This window comes from Vanellus vanellus, assembly GCF_965231255.1.
Source record: "Vanellus vanellus genome assembly, chromosome: 4".
Taxonomy (NCBI): Eukaryota; Metazoa; Chordata; class Aves; order Charadriiformes; family Charadriidae; genus Vanellus; species Vanellus vanellus.
The window spans coordinates 72,297,202-72,321,994 of NC_138909.1; the positions used below are offsets into that span (position 1 = coordinate 72,297,202).

Below are 24,793 nucleotides of genomic sequence, written 5' to 3' on the forward strand. Positions count from 1 at the left end.
CTGCTCATGCACTGCCACATGCAGTAGGCTTGCTCAGCTATGCATGAGCAGCAGGTTAACTTACTACACAAAGTTCTTAAGAGTGAGTTTCATAAGCCATACACCAAATTCAGTATTTTCATCAAGAACAAACTATTAAAATCTAATATTTATGACAGCTCCCTACTTTGATGAAGGCCTTTCTAGGCCATCTAGTCAGGGTCCAGCAGCATTTTTTTCACACTCAGAGCATACCCACATTGTACCATAAGCAGGGACCTCAGCCCATTCTCAAGACCAGACTTGGCGACTAATCATGCTGTAAACAAATCAAACTTATGCTAAATGACCATCGAACTCTAGCTTTCTGACGGGGGAAAACTCTTGAGCACATTCAAGCCTTAGCACTCATGTCCTCATTATCTGAGCAAACTGGACATAAGTAGCACCAAATGGGATTGATCCTTTCCATCATCAGGAATTTTGGGACATGCTTCTTCCAAGAACTGGGTGGGTCATTTACATCTGATCTCCCGACCTGATAAAAGCTGGGGATGCAAAGTCCACAGGATTCAGCTTTAAGGGTTCAGCAAGTCTGTCTCTTCCTCGCCTTTCAGTCTAGACACAGTCTTCACTGTCTAAATGCACTAGTGGCAAATTCTGGTATCTGTGGACTAATACAACCTCACATAAGAGTAAGGGCAAGCAAAGCATAATGAAGAAAAATTTCATTGGAGCTTTTTCAAGTTGCAATGTCTTTGAAGGGATGTACAAAAATGGTGGGTTTCAAATTTTATCTTCACTTGTTAAAAAACAATCCCTATTTTTTCAGTGTCTGGTGAGCATACTCAACATTCCCCCCGTTGTCTTCTCCCTCTCTAGAAATCTCAACAAAAACTAAGGAATTGAATCTTGCCCCACTTAGCAAGTTTCTCCATTCTAATCAAGCTAAAACTATGTTCACAAGTCCCCATGTTAAGAGTGCAGTTTTCAAAAGTGACTGTATGAGTTAGTACCACATGCCAATGATTTTCAGTGCAACTACTGCTCTGAAGTTGAACAGGTATTTTTGAAAATACCACCAAGATGATCATTAAATCTACCTGTTAGGCTGTGAGACCAAAATCTGGTGATACTAAAATAGCTCTCCGGAGGAAAGGGGAAAGGGAAAAAAGGTGGAAGGGAGGGAAGGAAATTCACTTCAGAATCACAAAGTTTTCTCTTAAAAGAAGCCATCTCTTTAATGACTACTCACTTTGTGACTTTTGCACAGTATCTTGACCTGCTGTAAAAATGTAAAATCTCCCCTCAGTTTTTGCATTATATTTTGCACTTGAACAAAATCATTGCCATTTATTTGTACTGCAAATATTTTTTTAATAACATTTTTATTGCTTGGGAAAGCTTAAGAAGAAAACACAAAAGTTCTGATTTAAAGATTAAAAATATTTACATTTTTACAGCAGAAAATCTTTAAATTGTTAACTTCCCCACAATTATCTCTTGCCTACATTCTTTTCCTGATGCTTGGACTACATTTTCAGTAACTGTTGTGCTAATGGGATAACACACCCACGCAAAATTCTGGGCTCCCCCACCCACAAAAATTTCATACTGAAGTTATTTAAATAAATCAATTTATCCTAAATTAGAGGGAGGGGGACACACAGGAACAAACAAGTGGAATTTCAACAAAATGATTCACAAAATCATCATGTATCCTGAGGCACAGTTGCAAATTAGTCCCTGCCATGGCATGTGCCAAGAAGCAGTGACATTTTGGCTGAGATCATGTGGATGGGCTGCTTTAGACCTTTTAAAATTCACACAGCTCTGACAAAGAAGGGCTACAGTTCCTTGGTGCTATCTGATCTTTTAGCAGTACTCAGTGGCCAGACAACACAGCACTGAATTCAACATTCATGGCCAAGAAGACAGAATTTTATAGTAATTATACAAGAACTTTTAAAACAGAGAGATGGAATGAGGGACTAAACCCAGGACCTGTCCTTGCAACAGAATCATGATCCATCTTCAGTTCTGTGAATGTTGCATTCCTGTAAAATACCATCAGTTCAGTATTAATCCCAGACACATCTGTATCCTGGAACACTCTTCTGGAAAGCAGGTGACAGGGTTAGAACCTCATCTTTTCAACACCAGTCCTCAATCCACCTCTAATATTTTTTGTTCCATCATTCACTCAGCAAGTAAATTACAGTGCAACAGGTGAGTGTCCCATACCCTCAAGACCTCTGACTCAAAAAGCACAATTGCAGGGCAATAGCAACTGTTGTATCACAGTGTTATATACATCCCAAATTTTCACTGCAGTAGTAACAAGTGCTACAGTCTCAAAAACCTTCTCCAGTAAATTAAGAAAAGCTATTTTGTGTTTGTGCACATTTAGATCTGCATAGGACTAACAAGCTCAGGAACAGCACCCCACCGGCTTACACCACAAGGAGATGCAGAGCACAGATGCATCAGCCCTTTCGAAGCTAGCCCACAGACCTCTAACCCAGCAGCAGGCAGATATATCTTTATTGCTTTGCAAGGGACCTCTCAAGTTCCACACTTAACACTGACAAACAGCCACAGTAAACCTCAAAATCCAAAACTATTCTACTAAATTGCTAAATTCTGCTCCGTATGTATGGGCTAAGTGCATTTTATAAGCTATGTGGCACTGCAGTGCCAGAATGCGAAACTGAGTGATGATGTAACGTATTAGTAACTAAACATGTTACAAACCAAGCAGGATACAGAGCAGAGGAGATAAATGCCAAATACACATAGAAAAGCCTCAACCTGTTTATTTCTTTTCTCCAGTAAAGATTAATGAATTATGGGGAATACAAAGCACGTAAACTAGTTTTGGCAATACCTAAGGGGGGAAAAAAAAAAGAGCAGTGAATTAGAATAACAACATGTGAAAAAGCTGTTGATCAGAACAGCACGGTTCCTAATTATATGGGTCATTTCTGACATTCATCTAAATTAAGAGTTTTCTGTTTATCACCAGCTATTGCCAGATGGACTGAACTAGCAAAAAAGAGCTTCCTTCTATTCCAACAATTGCAATGCAACTCTACAGTTTCATATTCAGTGCTGCTGATACTAATTTAAACAACACATTTTCCCTTTCCCTCTCTCCTTTTCAGATTGTTCCCAGATTGTATTACCTATGGACTGCATCTGCACAAAGTGAACTGCACTAGAGGGCTGAACTGACTGAAAATAACCACCTACATTCTTTCCCCAAAGGCAATGTTTATGGCAGCCCCAAAGAAATGCATCTGGAACTGCAGCTTAAGCTTGGTTAATCATTTTAGTTTTAAAATGCTCAATCATCCCTATAATGATAAGGTCATAATTCCTCACCCAACAGTGGTTGTCATGTCTGGATGTTTTTGGGGTCATGCAATGAACTAATTTGGACATTAACCTGCCTGAAAAAAACAGCCTTTCCTGTCCTGCCGCATGTTTTAATTTTTTGGTGGGCACAGGGTGGAGAGAAAGAGGAAAAAAAAACCTATTTCATTTGGATCAGATCATTGGGTTGAACAGTTTTTTTGGTAGCAAAAACATTTGTTGTATGCAGCCTGATTTTCATATCCCAGGTCATGTTTGCTGATGGTTCAATTCGAAAATAATCTTTTTAATCAGAGCACCTTTTTTTAGATCATCTTTAGGCAGCTTATGGAAAATGAAACAGTGTTCAATTTGCAGCAGCGATCACCATTCACTTGTTACAAAACTTAGCTTAGTACACTCTCAGTACTAAGTTAAACAGTTGCTGTCAATAATTTGCTGCTAAAGCCTCAGTAAACCCAAGGAAAACTGGTAACATTCACCTGGCCCTTTCATAGCAAAAGGTCTACAAACATGGAATGAAATCTCATCTTTAATCCTAAAATGTCTTGAAAATTTCTAGGTATCCCGTTAAAAAGAGCAAACCTAAACCATTCATTCTAACTTGGAAACTTGTCTACTTCACCTAGCAATTTGCAGACCTCTTGATGTGGGAATGACCTTCAGCAAATCAATTTTTTTCCAATCCCAAGTTGCCATGTTCGCCTGACCGTAAAAGGATCTTGTGACTCTGCTTGATTTCACAAACTCATATGCGAGACATATGAAGCTACAGAATGCCTTTTTTACCTCCTCTGTCCTGTTGCTATTAAATATCTGGATTGTCACGGACTTTGCTCCAGATCAAAGGAGCATGGCATTCCACCTAGCATCTGGTCTTTTCAGCAAAACTTCTTTCCAAAACTCATTACTGTATTCAAAAATTTTAATACCTCTTATAATTTACTATGACATCTTGGTACATTTTTCATTTCAATTAAAACAGAAGATGGACAGATTTTCTTGGCCTCCCTCCAGCTATGAATTTCTCATGTACAGTCTGCTTGGGACTGAACATCTTATATAGCATTTCAGATGTTTTCTAGGTAACTCAGGAAATGCGCCCCAATGAGTGATTTTCATCTGACACACTTCAATAGATGCCAGGAACTAGGATCTATCCTTTGGAATCCACCCAGCAGGGAAATCTACAAACTGTTTTTTCCTTAGTTCAAGTATCAGGAGTTAAAATCAACTATTTCACAACAAAAGCATAGTCTCTGCAATTTTTTCACATGAATGCTAGCTTGAAAACACAATTTCCACAACTCATGGCAGGCTCTGTTTCCTGCTTGCCCAGTGTGTATGCCAAGTGGCTGTTCCCTTCTAAACACATTCTCAGGCCCTTCCTTGCATTTTTTCAACACTCCTAGAAAAGTTGCATATTTGTTCTCTCCCAGGACACATTATACCACAACATAAAGCATCAACCATTACTTACAGAACAGGACACAGTCATATTACACTATTGAAGAAAATAAAAAAAGGATACATACACATTCTGGAGGAAAAACACCACTTCTAATACCTAGGAAGAGCGCTAGCTGGGTGCCCTTTTAACCACTTGGAAAAGTACAGTTAAATGCAGGATAGCAGAACTTAAGAAATTTCAGAAACTAATTATATGATAAAAGATTAATAGAATCAAAGTAGTAGTGGTCTTGTACTCATAAGTTTAACACTACAAGAGAAGTAAGGTCTGAAGAAAAAGGTATTTTTAATTACAACACCTGATAAAAATAAAGTATTACTATCATTTCCATCAAAGGAAAATTCAGCTGATACTAACTATAATGGTTTGTGAGCATCTTCTGGTCTTGACAGTTCCACCAATGGCTGAAATATATCACACCACCCTCCAGCCAAAAGCGTTCACTGTGTTAGCTACTGTTTTGTCTCTCATGAGAAATTATGATAAATCTATTTCTCATAATTAAAATAAAATTTAGATATAATTTCTCTCACTTTATTTCCCTGGGTTTTCCTTCCTCTTACATCATTTAGTGAGGGGATAATGCCCAACAAAACTGGCCTGTTTTCCCAGCTTTTGCAGTACCAGGTGGCAATGTGGGCTCTGCAGAGTGGACTCTGTGAGGACCGAACAGGACTGCCCTGTGCCGGATGCGGCTGGTTTCAGCCGGCACCAACCAACCCACCGGCCGAGCCCCTCAGACACAATGGCAGCCCCTCAGACATGACGGCAGCACCTCAGGGAAAGGATGTTTAAGAAAGAGCAAAATGCTGCACAGGGGAGTGAGAGCGAGGAAAAATGAAGTGTGAAAAATAATCCTGTGAATATCAAGAAGAGATGAGAAGGAGTGGAGGAGGTGCTTCAGGCACCAGAGCAGATTCCCCTGCAGCCTGTGGAAGAGACAGTGGTGGAGGAGGTATCCTCTCTGCAGCCTGTGGACTCCACACCAGAGCAAGTGCGTATGTCCTGAAGGAAATGCAGCCTGCAGAGGACTCATGCTGGAGCAGGCTTATCCTGAGGGATTGCAGCACATAGAGAGGACCCACAGGGGAGCTGTTCTGGAAGGACTCCAGGCAGCAGAAGGGACCCCGGGCTGGGGCAGGGAAGAGCTGTGAGGAGGAAGAAGCAGCAGAGAGGAACTGTTATGGACCAACCACAACCCCCAGTCCCCTTCCCCCCTGTGCTGCAGACAGCAGTGAGGAGGTAGAGGAGATGGGAATGAAGGAGTGAAGTTGAGCTTGGGAAGAAGGGCAGTGTGGGGGAAGGTGTTTTAGTTCTTGCCTTTGTTTCTCACCATCCAATTGTGGTTTTAATTGGCAATACATTCAAATAATTTTCCCCAAGTTGAGTCTGTTTTGCACCTGATGGCAATTGGTAAGTGATCTCCCTGTCTTTCACTCAGCCCATGAGCTTTTCCATCTTAGTTTTTCCCTGCACTGTCCTGTTGAGGGGAGGGAATGAAAGAGCAGCTCAGTGGATATCTGGCAGCCCGCCAAGGGCAACCCACCATAATCTAATAAAAATATTTTTTTCTTTTCAAATTCAAGTAACATGAAAGAATAACTGAAACCACTAAAACAATTCTACAAAGGAGATTTCAACCCATGCATTGCTGTACTGTCTTTTTAAATAGTTTCTTTAGCTAGCCCGGGTCCCACTTAGTCACGTCAGATTTGGGTAATATTTATGTGCTTCTCACTGCGTGAAGGTGCCCATGATGGGGAAGATAAACCCCATGCCAACCAAGCAGATCTTAAATAGAGACATTGGACTCAGAGTCACGTGGAAAATTTCAGTGAAGTTGGGTGCGGAATCCCAAGGGAAGGGGAAATTGTAGGTTGTCTTTCTGAATTGAAGGCTAGATTCTTCCTAGCAAGGATGAGACAGGGACACATTAAAGATGCAGTAATGGAATAAGATCCTCTGGATAGTTCCTACTACAGGATAAAATCCTGATGAGTCTCTTTGTCAGGCTACATTGATTATAAGAGTATAAACTAGAGGAAGGCATAACGTGGACAGAAAACCAAAATTAAGCTGTGGAAGGAAATAGCTTTAAAAAAATCCTAAGTCTTCAATTCTTTTCAAGTCTGATCAACCTCTCTGCATCATTTGTACTTTTTCCTTGAGTATAAAATTCTCAATTCTTCCAAAAAGTACTCTGTTGGCTATTCTGCAGCTGTTTGTGTCAGGACATATTTTGAATCACAGTTTGAAATCAATAAAGAAACTTCACAGTTTGGCCATACTACTCAAAATATACCAGTCAAACTAAGTCACAATTTTCTTCATACTTTCCGGTTGGATCCAGTTCACTTGGCTTTGTTTTTAAATCAACCAGTTAAAGATTTTTTTTATTATTATTTCTTTTTCTGATTTCCCTTAATATTTCCCCTTCAAGACTCCTGAAAATGCTTGTCTTTCAGACATCTGTCCTAAATTTGCCATTGTAAGTAGTAAGACAAAGAATGCATTTCATTTCTTCAACAATTTCAAGTTCTTCAGTGTCTGAATGATTCTTCCTATCTGTTGGAGACCCCTGCTGTCTTCTCCCCAGAATCTCTCTTATTCTGGATGCAGTGGAAATTACTCTTTAAATTACTTAAACTCCCATGTAATTACATTTCCTTTCATTTTACATCTTTACCCTCCCTTCACTTTCTGTATTACAGTGTTAGCTTCATTCTATAATTTCCACAATCTTCTATTGTCAATACAGGTCTTATTTTCAGATAGAGTTTGTATGTCCCTATTTATGTACTTTCTCCCCCACTCAAGACATAACAATCATTACTTACAATGAATGCATATTGCCTTTCAATGATGAGTGCAATTATAACAAGTGCAATTTACCTTCCACCATATCCCACCTTGCTTGTGTTTCTTTGTTATTTTTTTCTATTTGGATTTTATCCAACTTCTCTGCACTTAAAGTCTTATGGTTTAGATAAGATTTTTAAAAATTGGTTACACATACATTTTAAAAATACTTATGAGAGTGTGAGCTATTCAGCCACAAATCATTTGTGCCTATTTTAAAATTTATAGTAACTGGGGGGAGGAGGGGTTACATTGTTATTTTAGCCCTAAAGAACCATCACACTTTTATGTCACTTACCCCTCAGTTAAACTTTTTCACTCATGAAATGCTGAAACACCAAGAACACAAATACTGCAGATGCATTTTTATCTAAATAACATACCAAACAGTTGTTGTAACCACGGTACCTTGTTATCCTTCCAAAATTATATCTTTCTAAATGAGCGGATAACATTTGCTTTATAAGCAGTTCAAAACTATGTATGTTAAAGAAAACATTGCAAATTAAATGAGTGTTCTTAACTTTATTTGCTTATATATTTCAAAGCACTAAAGTGAATATTTGAGAATATCATATCAAGATTTAACCTCTTTCATTGGATATACAAAATAAGACATCCAGTTCTGAAAGGCATCGAACATTCACAATGCACAAAGTCTTCATCTAATTAGAGCTGCACTACTCTAATAGGCACTAGTTGGATGCCTCAATCCCAAAGGTTTGGGAAAAGTTGCAGAGCCTCTCTGGCAGACCATGGGTAATTAAGGAAATTCCCAAGTTTAGCGCTCTGCTCGAGATCCTGAGAAGAAACTTCATAAAACCCTTCATATCCCTGCATGTGGAGATAAAAAGGTTGCCACAGAATAAATGGACAATTTTTTCAGAACTACTGAACACCAGCAGACCCCATTCAAATCAACAGGGGAGATGGGTGCCAACTACATTTTGAAAAGCACTGACTTTTGCATATTTGGAATTTCAATCTTGAGGCTAGACAGCTTCTCTACTGAGAGCATCTTTTAAGCATGTGAAGTGCTTTCCGAGTACGGATGAATTTAGCATATGCTCAAGTGTTGTTCTCAATATTTGCCTTCCCTTTTTAAATGTGTCGCTTTCTTGACCTCTGTAGCTCCTTAAGTTTTAATGTGAGCCAAGACACATTGTCACCAAAATACTGGAAAAATAGAAAGCTTGCTAAAGAGACATCTGTAAATGAAGCGGGTTCCACGTTCTTCATGACAAAGACACTGGCATGAAAGAAATTATAGTAACACAATGAATGAAGAACAGCTGAACGCCATTTACTCATCTCTGGCTCCTGCTACGATTCTCTTCAGTTGCATATATTCCTTCTGTATTGATTGAGGTACATTTGCACAAAATCAAAACAACATTTCAAACTTCCACTCAAACTGACAATTAAAAAGAAACATCATGTATATAATCCATGTAATCTGTCTTTGATTAGCTCAAAACATCTGTTAGGAAAATAGACACGATTCACTTCTGCAACTGTATTAAATAAGTATTTTAGGATATCTGGATAGGAGTAATTTTAAGACCAATTGCATGCAGAGAAGCAGGTTATTTTATAAGAATCTCGTGGTTCAAAAACATTTATTTCTAAGTTTCAGGCTTTAGAAGTTTTATTAATGGCTCCTGTGTAACCAATGCATTTGGTGCTTCCATCCTGATGTATAGCAACCCAAGTATGTAAATAATAGGACAAATAATACAAATACAGTTAAGAAATGCTTTCTTAGAGCAGAAGTTCTCAGGCATTTTCATGATAGAGGTCACATCATTATGGATTAGTACACTCACCTCCTTTTCCCCCAGCTGTTACTTCTCATGCCGTATCGCAATTTCATAACATCCCTAAGGCAGTTACAGCAGTTGCTTTTTTCCTGCTAAAACAATGTACTGGGGGATTATGTGACTGTTGTGGTTTACTTTTACAATCCCACCCCAGCTATTTACCAAACAGCGCAAAGATTTCTTCACTGATGTACATCAGGCAACATTTTCCATTGTCTTACAACTAAAGCCAAGGTCCTCTTACATGACTAAAGCATTCCTTTTGACCCATCCACTTTTGACTCTTTATTCACTAGATCACTGAAGCTCAAATATCCACAAACTTATTCCCACACTGTATACATTACATCGTCTAATGTAGCTATATTGCTAAATTGTCCCTTTAACACCACAGCAAAATGGTTGGGTCATTTATCGTCTAAAACAAGAAGATTTGTCAAAAGAGTTGACAAATTTAATTTTAAGAAACTAGTTTTGCTGTCAAACATGTTAGAAGTCACAAAAAAAAAAAAAGTGAGTACTCTTTCAATACTTTGAAACAAGGTCTTGTCAGTGAGGACTCATGCTGGAGCAGGCTTATCCTGAGGGATTGCAGCACATAGAGAGGACCCACAGGGGAGCTGTTCTGGAAGGACTCCAGGCAGCAGAAGGGACCCCGGGCTGGGGCAGGGAAGAGCTGTGAGGAGGAAGAAGCAGCAGAGAGGAACTGTTATGGACCAACCACAACCCCCAGTCACCTTCCCCCATGTGCTGCAGACAGCAGTGAGGAGGTAGAGGAGATGGGAATGAAGGAGTGAAGTTGAGCTTGGGAAGAAGGGCAGTGTGGGGGAAAGTGTTTTAGTTCTTGCCTTTGTTTCTCACCATCCAATTGTGGTTTTAATTAGCAATACATTCAAATAATTTTCCCCAAGTTGAGTCTGTTTTGCACCTGATGGCAATTGGTAAGTGATCTCCCTGTCTTTCACTCAGCCCATGAGCTTTTCCATCTTAGTTTTTCCCTGCACTGTCCTGTTGAGGGGAGGGAATGAGAGAGCAGCTCAGTGGATATCTGGCAGCCCGCCAAGGGCAACCCACCATAATCTAATAAAAAATATTTTTTTTCTTTCACGGAAGTTTTTCCGTGTATTTGAACGGAACTTCCTGTGTTCTAACTTGTGCCCATTACCCCTCGTCCTGTCACTGGGAACCACTGAAAAGAGCCTGGCTCCATCCTCCTTCAACCCACCCTTTAGATACTTGTAAGCATTAACAAGGTCTCCCCTCAGCCTTCTCTTCTCCAGGCTAAAGAGTCCCAGCTCTCTCAGCCTTTCCTCATAAGGCAGATGCTCCAAGCCCTCAGTCATCTTAGTTGCCCTTCGCTGGACTCGCTCCAGCAGTTCCCTGTCCCTCTTGAACTGGGGAGCCCAAAACTGGACACAGTATTCCAGTTGTGGCCTCACCAGTGCAGAGCAGAGGGGGAGAATGACCTCCCTCGACCTACTGGACACACTCTTCCCTATGCAGCCCAGGATTCCATTGGCCTTTTTGGCAACAAGAGCACACTGCTGGCTCATGGATAATTTACTGTCTACTAGGACCCCCAGATCCTTCTCCTCCAAGCTACTTCCCAGCAGGTCTGCCCCTAACCTATACTGGTGCTTTGCATTCTTCCTCCCCAGGTGCAGGACCTTGCACTTGCTTTTGTTGAACCTCATTAGGTTCTTCTCTGCCCAGCTCTCCAGCTTGTCCAGGTCACGCTGGATGGCAGCACAGCCCTCTAGGGTGTCAGCCACCCCACCCAGTTTGGTATCATCAGCGAACTTGCTGAGGATACACTCTGTCCCCTCATCCAGGTCATTAATGAATATATTGAACAAAATTGGACCGAGTATTGACCCCTGGGGGACACCACTGGTTACAGGCCTCCAACTAGACTCTGTGCCGCTGATCACAACCCTCTGAGTTCTGTCCCGCAGCCAACTCTCAATCCACCTCGCTGTCACCTCATCTAGCCCATACTTCCTCAGCTTCCTAATGAGGATGTTATGGGAGACAGTGTCAAAAGCCTTGCTAAAGTCAAGGTAGATGACATCTACGACTCTCCCCTCATCCAGCCAACCAGTTATAACATCATAGAAAGCTATCAGATTGGTCAAGCATGATTTACCCTTGGTAAATCCATGTTGACCACTTGCAATAACTTCCTGTTCCTCAACTTGTTTGGAGATGACATCCAGAATGAGTCGCTCCATTACCTTCCCAGGGACAGAGGTGAGACTAACCGGTCTGTAGTTCCCTGGGTCCTCCTTCTTGCCTTTTTTGAAGATGAGAGCGATGTCAGCCTTCCTCCAGTCCTCAGGCACCTCTCCTGTTCTCCATGACCTTTCAAAGACGATGGAGAGTGGTCTAGCAATAGCATCTGCCAGCTCTCTCAGCACTCGCAGGAGCATCCCGTCCATGGGATGTACTTATGGCCCATGGACTATGAATGTCCAGCTTGGCCAAGTGGTCTCTGACACGGTCCTCCTCAACTTAGGGAAAATCTTCCTCTCTCCAGACCTTCCTCCTTGCCTTCAGAGTACGGGATTCATGAGGGGCAGCTTTAGCAGTGAAGACCGAAGAAAAGAAGGCATTCAGTAACTCTGCCTTCTCTGTGTCTTCCACCACTAGGGCACCTGTCTCATTCACCAGTGGGCCTACATTTTCCCTAGTCTTCCTTTTTCTATTGATATACTCAAAGAATCTCTTCTTATTGTCTTTAACTGCAGTGGCCAAGCTGAGTTCTGATTGAGCTTTGGCCCTTCTCATTTTCCCCCTACATAGCTTTGTTATATCTTGATAGTCCTCATAAGTTGCCAACCCCCTTTTCCAGAGAATGTAAACTTTCCTTTTTTTCCTGAGGTCCAGCCAAAGCTCTCTATTTAGCCAGGCTGGTCTTCTTCCCTGTCTGCTCGTTTTTTGAGACACGGGAATGGCCTTCTCCTGTGCTTCTAAGAGCACCTGCTTGAAGTATGCCCAGCCTTCCTGGGCACCTTTGCTCTTCAAAACTGCCTCCCAAGGGACACTCTCAACCATGCTCCTAAACAGGCTAAAGTCTGCCCTTCGGAAATCCAAGGTGGCAGTTCTGCTGGCTCCCCGCCTTACGTGATCAAGAATTGAAAATTCTGTCATTTCATGATCACTCTGCCCAAGGCGACCTCCAACCTTTACATCCCCCACAAGACCTTCTCTGTTACCAAACAGTAGGTCCAGTAGGGCACTTCCCCTAGTTGGTTCCTTCACCGGCTGTGTTAGGAAGTTGTCTTCCACACACTCCAGGAACCTCCATGACTGTTCCCTCTCTGCTCCGTAGTATTTCCAGCAGACGTCTGGGAAGTTGAAGTCCCCCACAAGAACAAAGGCAGATGATCATGAGACCTCTGCCAGCTGCTTATAGAATACTTCATTGGTTTCTACATCCTGATTAGGTGGTCTATAACAAACTCCCATCACAATGTCTGCCTTATTGGCCTTCCCCTTAATTCTTATCCATACACACTCAACACTGTCATCCACACTGTTAAGTTCCAGACATTCAAAACTTCCCCTAACATAGAGGGCCACCCCACCACCTCTCCTTCCTTGCCTATCCCTTCTGAAAAGTTGGTAGCCAACGATTACAGCACTCCACTTGTGTGTGTCCTCCCACCACGTTTCTGTGATAGCAACTATATCATAGTTTCCTTGCTGTACAATGGCCTCCAGCTCCTCCTGTTTATTCCCCATGCTACATGCATTAGTATAGATGCACTTCAGCTGGGCTAATTGTCATGCCACTTTCTTGGGGGGAAAAGCCCTAATTCGCACCTGATCATGCTCGGACACTACTGTAGTTACCAAATTATCACTACCCCTCATGTCTTTGCTGCCACACAATTCACCATCCCCCACCATCACTGAGACAGGCTGCAAGACCTTGCTAACACTTTTACCCAGGAGCACTGGTACGCTGCTCCCAGGCACCACTTTTGTAATCCTGGTTTCATCTCCATCCCCCTTCAAACCCAGTTTAAAGCCCTATAAATGGGCCCTGCTAATTCTTGTTCCAGGATCTTTCTTCCCCTTTGGGTTAGGCTTCCCTCACCTGTTGGGAACCAGATTTTGGGAAATCTGGTTTATGAGAAGCACTTGACACATGTAAATGTAATGTCTTGATCCCTAAAAAATGCTTAACAGGAGTGCCTTTATACAGTGTCAATACAGCACAAACCTCAAGAGGAGTAGTATTAAGTTTTTTACATTTACATGTGGGTAGACATTTGACAAACTTCTGTGTCCTAAGTGCTCACATTCATATTTCAGTAGCAGCCATGGTAGCCTGAAGATATAAGCAAGGTACTGTAAGAGTAAGTTTCTAACAGAAGGTTATGACTTTTCTTAGGTTAACTGACACATTCAGAAAAACATTTCACAAGACAATTGAACTGATGCAATGGCGCAACACTACTTCCTCTCAACTATGTGTGCTTGCCATTTCCTCTAAAACAACTTTGGTGCCAAACCAGCCAAGTGCTAACTTAGCCAGTGTTGGAGCTGCAACAGCTCATCGAGGAGACAGCAAATACCAGCACATAAAAAGACACATACAGCACTGTATGGCTCTGAGCAAAGGGAATGGGGCCACCTTCTCAGCACCACTAACCTCTAAATGAAGCCCAGCTGACTCATAATAGCTTATGTGGGGAAGAGGGAAACGAGCTTTTGAACAGCAAACCCCATCTGTGGATCTGAAATAGAAGTCAGACTCCAAGACTAGCTGAAAACAATTTCTCTCCATTTAACTTTGTTCAGCTAATGAATTATACAATTTGAAAGGAATGAGTGATTCTCAACTCCCCCTTGTGCTCTGCAGGTACCAAAGAAAGAGGTGATAAGGCTACTGACCACCTGCAGTAGAGAGAAAAACAATTCATCATCTCCCAGGTCACAGAGAGGGGATTAGCCATGAGGGAAATACAACTCATATTTTAGATCAGAGTTGAAGTGTTATCATAATTTTTTTTCAAGGCAATCTGTACCAGCTGCTGTACAGTGGAACACCACATCCAGTCTGCACCAGACACTTCTTCCTCAGAGCTTAATGCAGTTATAAATTGTACCTCAGTTATTCTCCTGACCAAAGAATATTGCAGAAGGCTGGACACTTCATCAAGCCACCTCATTTTTTTGAGCCCCACTTCTTTCACCAAGGTGCTTCTAGATGCTGTCCCTCTTGGCTGAGGTACATACTTGCTGCTTTAATCCCTTGGGCAGGCACAGCTGAGAGCAGGTAAGCTCATTAGCCAAAACTGAGGCTGAACACCTACCTCCCCATGAGGTGTGAGATGGCCTGTATTCCAGATCTGGTATTTTGATTAGTCATTTCCTAATTACAGGATTCTTTAGTGAAATCGGAGACATATTTCTAAGAACCTACCGTTAAATAAACAAAAGGCCCAAAATTAAATTAATTTTAGGATTAGATCTATCATCAGAGACTATTTTCCATGGCATATTAGGTTGGACAGGATTTTGCTATTGTTTTGAAACATGTGCGTAACTTTAGTACTCATGATTTCTCATTTTTCTCGTGGAAAAACTGGCTTTGCACGGCCTGGATAAGCATACGATCCGCTGGATCAAGCACTGGCTAACTGGAAGGTCCCAAAGAGTGGTGTTCAATGGATTTAAATCCAGCTGGCGGCCGGTCACAAGTGGTGTGCCTCAAGCCTCAGTGTTGGGACCATTTCTGTTCAATGTCTTTACTGATGATCTTGATAAGGACATAGGGTGTATCATCAGCAAGTTTGCAGATGACACTAAGTTAAGCAGGAGTGTTGATTCCCAGGAGGATAGGGAAGCTCTACAGAGGGACTTGGATAGATTGGATCATTGGGCCAACATCAATGGTATGAGTTTCAACAAGGGCAAGTGCCAGGTCCTGCACTTGGGCCACAATAACCCCATGCAGCGCTACAGGCTTTGGGAGGTGTGGCTGGAAAGCTGCCTCGCAGAAAGTGACCTGGGGGTTCTAATTGACAAGCGGCTGCATATGAGCCAGCAGTGTGCCCAGGTGGCCAAGAAAGCCAATGGCATCCTGGCTTGTATTAGAAATAGCGTGGCCAGCAGAAGTAGGGAGGTGATTGTGCCCCTGTACTCAGCACTGGTGAGGCCACACCTTGAGTATTGTGTCCAGTTTTGGGCACCTCAATACAAGAGAGATACCGAGGTGCTGGAGCCAGTGCAGAGGAGGGCAACGAAACTGGTGAAGGGCCTAGCAGGCAAATCATATGAAGAGCGGTTGAAGGAGCTGGGACTGTTTAGTTTGAGGAGGAGGAGGCTGAGGGGAGACCTCATCGCTCTCTACAACTATTTGAAAGGACACTGTAGAGAGGCTGGTGCTACCTCTTCTCACAGGTAATTAATGACAGAACAAGAGGGAATGGCCTCAAGCTCCAACAGGGTAGGTTTAGACTGAACATTAGGAAAGAATTTTTCACAGAAAGGGTGGTCGGGCATTGGAATAGACTGCCAAGGGAGGTGGTTGAGTCACCATCCCTGGATGTGTTTAAGAGACGTTTAGATGTGGTGTTGGGGGATATGGTGTAGGGGAGAACTTTGTAGAGTAGGGTAGATGGTTGGACTCGATGATCCCAAGGGTCTCTTCCAACCTAGACAATTCTATGATTCTATGATAGGCTTTGTTAAATATACAATGGGATTAAAAAAAAGGTAGCTTCCATAGGACCCAGACAGGCATCCAGATGTTTTTGGTTTGTTGTTTTGTGTTTGTTTTTTTTTAAAAAATGTGTTTTCAATAAATGAAAATGAATACTAGCTTGATCGAAAACATTTAATTATGCGTCAATACTGTTATGTTCAAAACAAAAAACCACAGTGCTTTGTAAAAGACTTACAATAGTTGAGATACTCAACAGGCTATGAATAGGTCAGCATAGAAATAGTCTGCACCTGAGCCATCCCAGTTGTCTCCAGTCAATTACCTTTCTAGGATAGCCAGATTACTCTTCTGATCTGTTCAGCAAGAAATTAGGATCCTTTCTTCCAAGTCTATCTCACAATGATAACTTATGCCCACCTCACTTTCAGACAATTTCACATGATTGCGAAAGATGACAGTAACTGTAAATCACTTTCTGTTGTACCAATACTTTGACCTTCCAGTTTTTGGACAAGAGTTTATACCTTACTATTTTATATTAATGATGGCTCTGTACCCACACCTGGCTGCACTTTATCTAATATAACCATAACAGACCATGCAGAAGCATAAAGCAGATCAACTTCAAGCAAACGTAAAATCACATGCTGCTACCAGATGTAAGGTATATCTTTGGAAACAAAGTGATCAATCACAATATAGAACAAAATATGTATTAATATAATCTTTTTTTGTTGAAATAACCACACAAATAATTTTTAAAATAGTTTCAGAGAAGCTGATGGGTCTTAAAAGGAAGTCAGTGGCTGCAATTCTCAGCCAATTGTCTTAAGATATGCCTTGTTTTATTGTTCCTATCCTTGAAAGCTTCATGCCAGGCTGGGCATATGACTTCTTGCTTAGCCTCTTGGTTAGTTCATGGTTCAATTTTGACAACAAACATCTGTTTAAACTACAAGCAACAAAGTGTAAAAAACCATAATGGATGCATAAAAGGCATAAAGCTGAAAAGACCTCTGTTCTTTAAAGTTTTGAAGGTACACACATCCATAACTCTAGAAGGACACACACATTATTTAAAGACTAGAACAAAGCTGACTTTGTAGTTATTTCCAAGGACGGAATCTCCCACTCTCAAGTAAACCACATTGCTGAAAGGCCAAAGAGTAAAGATATACAGAATTGCAAGGGGGGTGTGATAGTTATTCATAGTACTAATTACGGTATTAATGTCAACAGATACTTGAGGTCTGTCAGATATCTTATACAGAACATTGTTTCATCAGACTGCATTTGGACAGGTGATAACCTGCAAACAAAATAGTTGCAATAAGGAGCCATGAATTTTATTAAAGGGAATTGAAATCACAAGCTTAGCTATAGGTAAATGTATGAAAGTGTGAGCAACCTCATTACAATTGTCACACGAGTATTTGAAGTTTTTGGCAAGTTTACAGTTACTGAGAGCAGCAATGCACCAAAAGCTAGTAAGCTTTTTCTTCCTTGTAAGTTGTAATGAAAAATGTCTCTATATTCTATACAGATAATGACTTCGGAATCTTTTGGATTCCAGATAATACATCTTATACGTCAGAAACTTAATGGTTTCCTTGACAAGCTATGCCCATTCACCTATTTGAAACAGCAATGGTGGAATTGGCAAACTGATGAAAACCAGGTTCTTGCTATAGACTTTAGTGAAAATCCACCATGTGGATTTCTCTTGACAGTCACTAATTTTGCCATGTCAACTGCAAATTTAATTTTAAATTTCTGCTAGACAAGAAAACCTGAATGACTCTAATGACTATTTTGACTAGTGGAAAAAAAAAATGTATTTTTTAATGAGGACTGCATTGCCAAAATTTTAGGGAAGCTTTTTTCACCTTGTTTCTTTCATTTTGAGAAGAAAATGTAGGTATGGGTGAGACAAAGAAACAGAAGCTATTGCTGGAAGAGAAAACACTCTCAAGCATGAACTCAAGCACCAACAAAATTAATAGTTACCATGTTAGTCTACTCATGCTTGCATTTGCATGAAAAAAAGCACAGCTGAATGGCTGAACTCCTGGCCTGGGATTTAGAAGACCACTGTTTATGATGTTTTATGCCAATCTGAAAAACCAAAACCATTTTCCCTTCAGGAGACAATCATGTTTTAATAACGTTTTGAATTTTTTTTTTTTTGAGGACAAGAATATCCCTAAAGACCTACAAAGGGTCTATTGCTGCTATTACTCCTTAAATAATTGGGTCTATTCCAACTTGTATGAGTAATTACACATAAATTGAGCTAGCAGACAAAGTGATTTATTAGATCACTGCTCGAGACGCTGGGGATTAGGAAGATGCAAGCCTATGGTCTGACTTGGGATGCAGTTACTGGATACCTTAGCTTCAGTAGAAGAAAAATGTCTGTAGTACAAGCAGCATAAGGCAGGGAGAGTGAGGCAGGAAATTTCTTGTTTCTGTGCCACACGTGACATATCCTATCCAGCTATCCCCACAGTAGGTCTCACATTGCTTTTTTCTACCAAATAGAAAGCTGGGCCAGACTAGTGCTCTGTAGATTCTAGTAGTGGCAGAACACCAAATACAAAGTAAAAAATGCTGGGTAGAGACAAAGAGATTTATTTAATGTATAAATTAAACATAGTTAAATGACAATAGAGAGGATTAGTATAACCTCTAGGCTGAGAAGAGGACTGAAACTAAGCAATTTAATTTCTTTGCAAAGATGTGCATGGAATGTGAAAAGACCTAAGGGTCCTCCACATAGTACGAATATTTGTTATTTAGGAAAAGAGTAGAAGATGCAAACAAGCAAACATAAATGCGACGTTTCTTGAAACATTTGAGAAGTCCTCTGATACAGTGACTTGTTTTTGCGAAGAGACTTTTCTACTTCTTTCTTCCAAGCAATCATTTAGGGCTTGGGGTTTTTTTCACCCTCCTGAGTGCTTGTGCAAGTGCAGGGAGGAGCTGAACAGGAACCACATCCACATTCATTTGGGACACGTGCCTTTTCCTAGCACTCTGTCAAGTACATTCAGAATAACCCAGAGCTGGAAAAAACATGTCCTTTATTTATATACACCTTGCTCTTTACTCAGTTCTTTTCCTAATGAAAGGTCTAGAGACCCAGCGCTTCCCAGGACTCCCCAGTACAGCCTGGAATTGTACAGCCAGGCTGTTCCTCAGATGAAAGCCTCTACAGACCATCTTTTCCACCGCCAGTGCCATCTCCTACTATCACATAGAAGTGTCTTCCTCTCCTTCTATGCAGCAGCCACTTCCCTTCCTCTCAGAGCAGATGAGGCCTGTTCCTGTAAAGGATTACTAGACTATCTACTAGGAGAGAAGCACGAGAGACTTGGCGCAGAAAAAAGGGATATTAAATGTACGTATGCATAAACATCAGTGAGTGGAAGAAACAAAATCAGATACTTATACCTCTTGTCCCAGTGCATATCCCATTAGTTTACAGGATGTTTTTCTAGGAAGAATGTCAACCCTCGCTCACTCTCCTTCTTCCTGTCTCCCCAAATCAGCAGTATTACAAAACAGGGAGTCTGCTTCATTTGAAATGAAAACATCCCGCTCAATCTCATACACTTGAGATGTCTCCTGGTCAGTCTCCCACTTTACTGCCTAACTGCAGCCTACTTTTGTCTCAAAAAGAAAAAAAAAGTACCAATAAAATTGTACTGTTATCTATCTTGTAAAACCATCCTTTATTCTTTAAGATAATTACTATTTAGTGTATGGTTCTTTTTCTGTTAAGCATTGATTGACAGATGAACAGAATATTACTGCATATACTTCTAAATTCCATGAATGTACACTACTGAACCTCTTGGTTCACCTAAGACTCCCTTCCTGATGTTTTTGCTATCAGAAAACTCTCCAATGAACCATCCTAGTGTCTTAGGACCATGGTCCATGCCTTCAGAAAACATTTAAACATGAACTCACAAACTGAAATCCCTCAACAGCAAAAACGTGTTCCTTCACTTGATTTCCAACAGAGAAGTAACACAGGATACATTTATCTCAGAAGGTGACCTTTGGTAGGGGCCAGCATTATATGTTCAAGAAAAATTCTAAGAATTTATTGCAAATATAAGGAACAACTACGTAGGAGTATAACAACAACTTCTGGCAACCTAAAATCTTGAGCCTTCACAAGTCAGGTGTTGCAACTAGACTACTGTGATTAAAAGCCCCCAACAGACCAACCTCTCATCAAGTTCTCCAAGCATTTTCATACTTTCTTATTTTCTCATCATCCTGTGGCAAAGAGTTACATGATTTACATATTCTGTGAATATGTAGCTATATCTCCTTTTTTTGTTTCAACTTACTGATAAAAAAAAGGCACTTACTGATATAATGAAAAACAGCAAGTAACTCTTCCCTGCTCCATTTCTCCAGGACACTCAAAATGGTATGAATACCTACCACAACCACTTAATCCTCACCCAGCTGTTTTCCATAAGGAAAACAGTGTCTTCCTCCTATTTAATGCCTCCTCACATCTAAGCTATTCCATGTTTCTACTGGTCTGGTTGCCTGCTATTTGCCTTTTCAGATTCTACTATTATCTTTCTGAATTTATACACTGATGTAATGAGGTTTTCTGTTTTGTTCTTTGCAGACCTCATGATGATTCCTAACATGGTGTTTGCTTTCTTGACAATCACAGAGCCAGAACGCTGTCTGCAGCAAACTGTCAGGCCTTTTTTTTTTTTGGTGGCAAAGCTAGCTGAGAATCCAACATTGTATTACATAGAGTTAGGGTTGTTCCCCACTCTCCTGCATTCTTTTGCACCTATTGGCGCAAAGTCATCTAAACATTTTATCACTCACTCTCTCCACTATGAGACATTTATGTGATTCCTAGCTATTCACTTCAGACAGATAATTCTGTACTAGCAGAAATGCTGTACTTGACTATTCACTGCTTTCCCAGATCAGAAAACCCTGTAAGACTCCATCACTAACCTTCTTCACTGTGGAGCCTAACCATTCACTGTTATTTCTCCTTCTGTCTTTTAACGAGCAATTAGTCTGTGAGAAAAGTCTTAAAGAGAGTTCTCAGTGAGGACTCTTGTTGACAGCATTTTGAAAAGCCAAGTGTGTTGTATTAACCAGCATTTTCACTGACTTCTTCAAAGAACTTTCTAATAGATTTGTGAGGCATTTCTTCCCCTTGTGAAATGAAAATAAATTTCTTCATCTCTTCCTTATTGTATCGTGCATTTCCATTTACCCACTAATCTATTCTTTACTAGAATTTCTGCCAAATAACTTCCTTCTGCTTCAAGGACTTTTTAAATAATTGATGTCACATGTGCCAAATTTCATTCCTCTCCAGTTAGTAACTCAGCAATATTTTACTTGTGTTATTTTAAAGTCTTGAGTGAATACCATATGGTCACAGTGTTTATCATTTCTCTTATTAATGTGTTCTAATGTCTTTTATGGAAGCTGTGGTTCACCAGTAAAGCAAATCTAGTGCTAGGGATTTTAACACCAGACCAAAAACATTACAGCCACATGAATGACAGTTCAAATGCATTCAGAGAATTCTGTCTGGTTGGTTTTGCACTGGCAGTCTCTACATTGTATGACATATTATTTGTCTTTTAACACCTTGCATAAAACCACTTTAAAGTACAAGTTATGCATGCTTACTAAATCAATAGAATGCATTCACTTGCCTGCATTGAACCAGACAAAACTTGTACTGGATGGATGTTCTGCTACTGTGCATTGATGATGATGGAACATCAACCTCACACGTCATTTGAAGATTAATTTTCTTACAAGATATGCCTAAAAAGCTCCAACCTCCATTTTATACAGGTTCAAATATCATTACATAAATTCATGGGAGAACGCTCATCAGGGCTCACTGCAGATCACTGGAATCTGCTACCATATAACGTTGAAGTGTCTATGCTAACCCTAGTTTCTTCTTTAGGCATGTGCTAATAGTCACAGTTGGATCCAGGCACTAAGCAAGAGAGACTTAATTTGATCTACTTTCCCCATTCCCATGTGGCCATTAACTTTTACTTGTCCCAAAAAAACCCTTTTTACTCCAAAAGGCTATTCTAGTCACACTATTCCAAAACTTATTTATATCTCATCTCCCAGTTATTCCCCTTCTCCCTCCACATCAGAATACATAAGAACTTCCTGTGGACATCAGACCATGTTCTCTGTTACCTTAGAGTTCTCTCAAAGAAGCAAAGCTTAGTGGGAAAGGAGGGATCAAAGAGACCAAGGCGTTGTCTATAAGGAGTTAATTTGCAAAGACAATGACAAGTGAGGTACTGAGAAATCCTGTGAACTCATCAAAATCCCCCGCTTTCTAGTCCTCCATGCCTTGGACAGCCACAGGAACACATAGTTATTCTGAGACCAAATTCTTCTTGATCCCCAAAATATATATACATTTTCTATGTATCTACACACAGAATTAAGGCAACATCCACATGAATACAGATAAGCAAAACACCTGAAATTGGAATTCAAGACTGAGAGGTTATAGATTACTAGCATACCAGCTCCTGATGTATCTGATAGGGGGAGAAAAACCTCACATGAAATACCTCAGTTTGGGATGGGGTTTCTTTTGCTGTTTTGTTTTTTAAAGAAACCTATGGTATTTCAAATTTGTCTTTGAAACTCTTTTGTCCTTTTCTCTTTACACAGAAGAAACCACCTCCCAGTAGAATCCCAAATAGTCATGCCTACTGCATATAAACGCTGTTGGAATAAACTACACTTACCAAAATAGAGCACATACTTTCATAGACTACAAGTGACTTCCTATATAATATCAACACCCAAACATTTGAAAGTTTAGAAATCCAGACCTAAGGTTGTCCTGAGCCTCTGTAGTACTGTCCCCGCGTCAACATCCTAGTATATCACCTCCCATACACACACATATTGTATCCACTCCAAGAGAGTTCATTCCAACATGATAAGGAAAGGGAAAAAAAGTTTTACACGGGTTTCATCTATATTTCCTGGAATTCCAGGTATCTCAAATATGATGATTAGGCAGATGAATACAAACACAAAATCTTACACAGTATATCTATACTGTATCTACCTAGTTACTAAGACTGTAATGCAAAGACACCACCTCTAAAATAGGAACAGTTAGACCCCCACAACATGTCAAAGACAACCTAGATAATAAAAACAGGTCATATATTGCCCTACAGTTTTGCTCACTTTTAATCATCAGGCCACTAACTTTGAGGTGTCCTTTGCTACAACAATTACTGAAAATCCTGTAGGTTTGAAGTATCTGCAGTGTAGCACACTATGCTTTTACACTATGCCTTGGTGCGGTGATAATTAACCAAGTTACCAAAAGAGGTAAATAAATGAATCACTAATAGGATACAAGTGTGCATTTATATACATTTGTTCTGAATTTGAGGTGCAGGGGGAGAAAATAAGAGCTAAATCTGTTTAAGAAAATTAATTCAGCAAACAGAACTTCCAGAAAGCCTGCACCATTCAAATGGCCTGTGGAGTCACTACAGTCTAGGGGACAGAAGAAAATATTGACAAATCATTGAAACCCAGTAAGTTATTATTTTTGAAAGCTATTTTATGAGTGAGAAAATAAGCCAATACTGAAATGCCCTCAAAAGGAATCTCTTCTGTGTACTGGGTTTTAAAAAAAGAAAGGACTTATTCAAAGGTTTTCCCTACTTTTACTTTACTCCAGAAAGAACAAGAAAAAGACACAAACAGAGCTGCTTCCCAACTTTTATCTGCCTGTTTGATGTTAGGGGGGATGGGGACAAACTCCTGCACTGAGAATGCTTAAAAAACAACCGAACAGAGCAAAAAATTTCAGATAACTAATATCAGGTCTTACAACTTAACCGAGTACAGAATCCAGAAGAGACACACAGACCTGCTCCTCAAAATAACATGTAATTCAGTGGCCTTTCAGAAGTGATCACCACTTCAGATACCATCTCTTCATTTTCATTTTTGAGAAATTTAAAAACCACATTTAATAGAGTGTGCCACTTTTAGGTCACTATCTCCTTTTGTCTATTTCAGATCTTTCTATGACCTGGAACATGTTTCGCCTATAGACATTTTGATTATAGTCCTCATAAAAGTCACTGGAACTTTATTGCTGCATAGAGAAACTGCTTCAAATTAGAGAAAAATCTATCCATTAACACTGAAAAATTTGTAACTGTAATTACCTCCCCAAGATCAGAAAGGTACTTGCCACATTCATAATTTTAAAGAAACAACAAAAATTCAATCTAGAAACTGAATAGAGTCTGCAATAACTCACTTTCAGCCTTCATAAGCATGCATGATTATCACCACTTGAAGAATGTATTGTAAGTATTCATACCTGAAAGAATTTACTACATGTCTCTCAATGGGGTCAATCAAATGTTCTGATAAGAAACCAGCTGCTTGCAACATGGAATGTGCATGACAAAGTAAATTATCAAAAGGAGCACATTCCTCAGAACTCATGGGAACACATTGGGAAGAATGCCAACAGTATGTTCTGTACTTTTTGAGTCAGAAATATGGAGCCAAATA

The 24,793-nt window shown here is 40.3% G+C and overlaps 1 protein-coding gene across 1 annotated transcript in view; it reads right to left on the minus strand.

The window, feature by feature from the left end:
- CORIN (corin, serine peptidase) overlaps positions 1 to 24,793 on the minus strand; it is a gene marked incomplete at its 5' end in the record, with an annotated part of 169,266 nt that overhangs the window by 108,909 nt on the left and 35,564 nt on the right. The gene's annotated exons all lie outside the window — the stretch shown is intronic.